The sequence below is a fragment of the Cricetulus griseus genome, chromosome 4 (genome assembly GCF_003668045.3).
Source record: "Cricetulus griseus strain 17A/GY chromosome 4, alternate assembly CriGri-PICRH-1.0, whole genome shotgun sequence".
NCBI classification, from domain to species: Eukaryota; Metazoa; Chordata; class Mammalia; order Rodentia; family Cricetidae; genus Cricetulus; species Cricetulus griseus.
Genome location: NC_048597.1, coordinates 82,656,938 through 82,661,879, shown reverse-complemented (window position 1 = coordinate 82,661,879; position 4,942 = coordinate 82,656,938).

Sequence of the window (4,942 nt, the reverse complement as noted above, 5' to 3'; positions counted from 1 at the left end):
GACCTGAGTTAGATCCCTGGGACCCAGATGAAAGTGGGAGGAGGAAACTGACTTCACAGAGTTGACCTCTGATCTCCATATGTGCACTATGGCACGCATGCACACACCACACACACATACATACCACACACTCACACACACACCACACACACACATACATACCACACACACACACACACACACACACACACACACACACACACCACACCACACATACACACATGCAAACCACACACTCACACAAACAACACACACACACCACACACACACATACATACCACACACACACACAAACAACACACACACACCACACACACACATACACACCATACATTCACACACACTACACACACATACCACATACACACACCACACACATACATACCACACACACCACACACACACACACCACACACATACATACCACACACACCACACACACACACACACACCACACACATACATACCACACACACACATACCACACACACCACACACACACACACACCACACACATACATACCACACACACCACACACACACACACACCACACACATACATACCACACACACATACGCACCACACATATACACCTCACACACACAAACACCACACACACACACACACACACACACATCACACACCACAAACACACACACATACCACACACACACCACACACACATATATACCACACACACACACACACACAAACAAAACACACACATACACACCACACACTCACACACACCATACACACACCACACACACACATACACACCACACACACAGCCATACCATATACACACCACACACACAGCCATACCACATACACACCACACACACATACACACCACACACCACACACACATCACATACACACATACATACCACACACACACACAAACACCACACACACACACACACACACACACACACACACACACACACAGAGCTACCTGACTGATCCAGCTGTGAGGGAGAGTCCTTTTCCTCGAATCCTCTCCACTGTGATGGGCCCTCACATTCCTGAATCTGCTTCTTGTCTGGTATTTAATCACAGCAATGAGGAAAGAACTGATACAAACTATGTGATGCTTAAATATTAGATTTTTGACAGTGCTCTGGTTACTCAGGCAAAGTAGACTTCAGGAAACCATACCGTAAACACGGGGCTTAAGTCTCTACCAGATTACCATTATGTACCCAGAGCTAAACATATAATGTCCACACAAAATATATCTGGAAAGAGAGGGAACTATAAAAACAAAAAGGAAATAAGCTCACCCAGCTGGATTATGTTAGTATGGAGTCATTTTTTTTTAATGATTTTTTTATTTTTTGTCCTTGGTATTTTTGCCTATATGTATGTCTGTGTGAGGGTGTCAAATCCCCTGGAGTTGGAGTTACAAACAGTTGTGAGCTGCCACATGGGTGCTGGGAATCGAACCTGGGTCCTCAGGAAGAACAGACAATGCTCTTCACCACTGAGTCGTCTCTCCAGCCCCAGTACAGGGTCATTAACTGTGACCTTGGTCTTGTCACTAGTTGCAGTCTTGTCAGGATGGTCAGCTCATGGGTGAGGTGTGACTTTGTTCAGTTGCTTGGTTTCCAGCAGGACTCAGGACATCCACTATTTAATAGAGCACTAGTTTACTGGTCACCTAGTAGGAGTTAGGTGCTGCTGGAGGTTCAGATGACAGACACATCCTGTGCTCTTGAAATTTACCTTCTGACTTGGAGAGCTGGCGATACACATTCCGATGTTACTTACATGATTACATCACAGTACAAATACCAGGAAGGGTGGAGGCAGGTGCCGAAAGAAAGCAGAAACCAGGCATTGTGGTTTATAATGCAGCCAGGGAAGACTTCACAGGCAAGGGCTTATCTGCAAAGATCTGAGAAAGGGAGGCAGTGACAACTGAGGTATCAGAAGGAGGGCAGGGCTAACACTACGAACAAGTGTGGGTTGTATGAAGCCACATTGTCGGGGGGCTAGGATGGAGAGTGTGGAAAGAAAACGTGTTAGTTACTATTGCGACTATCGAAACAGAGGGAGGCAGAGCTGACCTTGGCTCACAGTTTGAGGGTTCAGTCTGGCCTGGTGGGAAGGCAGCTCTCACCTGTGGTGGCAGAACCTGAGACTGTTGGTCACCTTGTGTCCATAGTCAAGAAGCAGAGGGAGATGGATGCTGGTGCTTAGCATAAAATAAAACAAACCAACAAAGAAATTTTAAAGAGTTTTGGATTTATTTGTTCTATGTGTGCATTTTGCCTGCATGCTTGTTTGTGTATCAGGTGTTTGCCCAGTACTCACAAAGGTCACAAGAGGACATCAGATCTGCTGGACCTGCAGTTACAGATGGTTGCAAGCTGCCATATGTGTGCTGGGAATAGAATCCAATTCCTCGGCAAGAACAACAAATGTTCTTAATCGCTGAGCCATTTCTCCAGCCCCTAAAAAGAAACTTTAAAGAATAAGATTAAAAAAAAAAAAACAAGAAAGGAATCCTGGGTACTGGAATTAAAGGCTTAACCATGATACCTGGCCTACAGTTTTTAAATTTATGTATACATCTATGTATAGGCACCTGTGGTTATGGGGTGCGGGGAGCAGAACAAGGCTTCAGATTCACTGGAACTAGAGTTACAGATGGCTGTGAGCCACTATGTGGGTGCTGGGAATCAAACTTGGGTCCTTTGCAAGGCAAACTGGGTACCCCTAATTGTTGAGCCATCTCTCCATCTCACTTTTAAAATCTCAGTTGATGTGATTTGTTTTTTAATTTGTGGACTTTAATACTCACCTTACTCACCTACAGGCTATACTTCTTGTTATTCTTTTATTTAAAAAGAGGAAAAGAGAAATGCTGAGACATGAGACATGTTGACTATAAGTTTATTATAAGGCCCGGCAGAGTAGGGAGACTAAGAAGAGGAGAAGAACAGGGTAAGTGGCTGACCGCCATGGCCGGTCACCATAAAGAGAGCACATAGGTGAGAGAGAGAAGAGAGAGGAAACAGAGAGGAAGCCGAGAGGAAACAGAGAGAGAGTAAATGGTCAGGGATCTGTCTTTTTAAAGGGGTCCTCTGCACCTGCGTGCAGACTTAGTTCCCATGGAACCTTGGGCTGACCAGGGTACTGCCTGTTCCACCAGGTAACAGGGGCAGGCCAGCATAATGCCTGAACCTTTCACTTCTGCCAATACCATATGGTGTTGATTTCTGTGGCTAGGTATTGTGTTTTAAACTGGTTGTTGTATGTATGAGTACATATGTTGTGATGTTTTAATACATATGTATTCTGTGGACTTCGAAGCAGAGTGACTAGTGTCCCCACTTCCTCAGTATCACTGTGTTCACAGCCTCCAGGCTTTTCTTCTTCTGGTTCTTTGTGAAATACTGAACATTTTGTCATGAACAGCAGTGAGGCCGTTGTTCTGTGGAGCCCAGCTGACTCCATCCGGCACCCACCCTCCCTTACTTTCCCTTTCCCGGTCTCTAATCTCTGTGCAACATTGAGAGAACCTCTCTCTCACTTTCCTCTTTCTTCTTTTGAGATGAGGTTTAGCGACCTTAACCTCCAATTCACTGTGTATTACAGCTGAGGGTAATCTTGAATTTCTGATCCTTCTCGTCCCTCTCCTCTCCTCTCCTCTTCCTCCACCTTTCATCTTCCCCTTCTTTTCTCCTCCCTTCCCTCCTCCTCCTCCTCCTCTTCTTCCTTCTCCTCCTCCTCTTCTTCCTTCCCTGGTCAGATTTCCTTTTCAAAGCTTCTGGTCAAATTTGCTGTTGTTCTTATACTTTTAAATTCTAACTTTTCTGTTTTATTCATTTCCATCATTTCTGTCTTACTTCCTTTGGGTCTTTTTTTTTTTAATGATTTATCTGTTTGAAAGCATGTTAAGGTGGTCAGTTTAAAGTTTTTGGCTAGTTAAGTCTTCCTCAAAGCAAGTGTGAAACATTATTTTTTTCCCAAGAATGGACATTCTTTTTACATTCTTTGCATGTCTTTTTTTTATTATTATTAAGAACTGGGGCATTTTGAGTAGTGTCATGTGCTGTCTTTGGATTTCTCCTCCACATCATTGCTGCTTTGTGTCTAAGTGGATTTTCTGAGCATCCTGTTCACATAGGATTCTACTATGCTTCCCAGACTGTCCTCAAACTCCTGAGCTTGAGCAATCCTCCTGCCGAAGACTCTAGGGTAGCTGGGACTATAGCATTCAGTATCCAGCAACTGAACTCATTTTAGAAGAATATATTCTATTAGATTTGTGGACCAGATTTGCCAGAAATTTGCTTAATATGTGGAGCAAAACAAACAAGACACAGCACAAAGTCCCTTTCAGACTGGCTTCCGTGGCCTGGAACTACTTCAGGGCTCAGCCAGGCAGGGGTGAAAGTAGGGATGCTGAGTGGGTGGGCGGGGGCTTCCCAGGCCTTTTCTGAGCATGTGTTCCTCTCTGGGAATGCACCAGGCATACATGCAGGCAAAACACTGTATATATAATAAATACATAAATCTTTAAAAAATTTTAAGAAAATAAAAGTTTTTCATGCACGATGAGGAGACACCTGTAAAAGATGTTCCTTTAGAACATCTTTAGATAGAAACTATAGATAGAAACTTCATGTCTACCTTTCCTAAACTGCTAGATGCAAAGACCTGCGTCCTTGGCCCTTTGTTACCCACCTAGAATTTAGTTGCAGGTGTAATTCTTTCATGAAGGCTAAAGGACAAAGAAGGATGGGTTTCTTTTGACTTGTTCTATTTTTTATTCTGGATAATTTTAACATACCATCTGACTAACATGTCACCTCTAATGAACTAGAACTGGAAATAGATTTTATTTTTTTTTCTTGTCTAGACTATTTAATTTTGTTCTCCTTTGCCATTGTCTACTCCGCAAAGAGGCAGCTGAGTGTGAAATTTGTG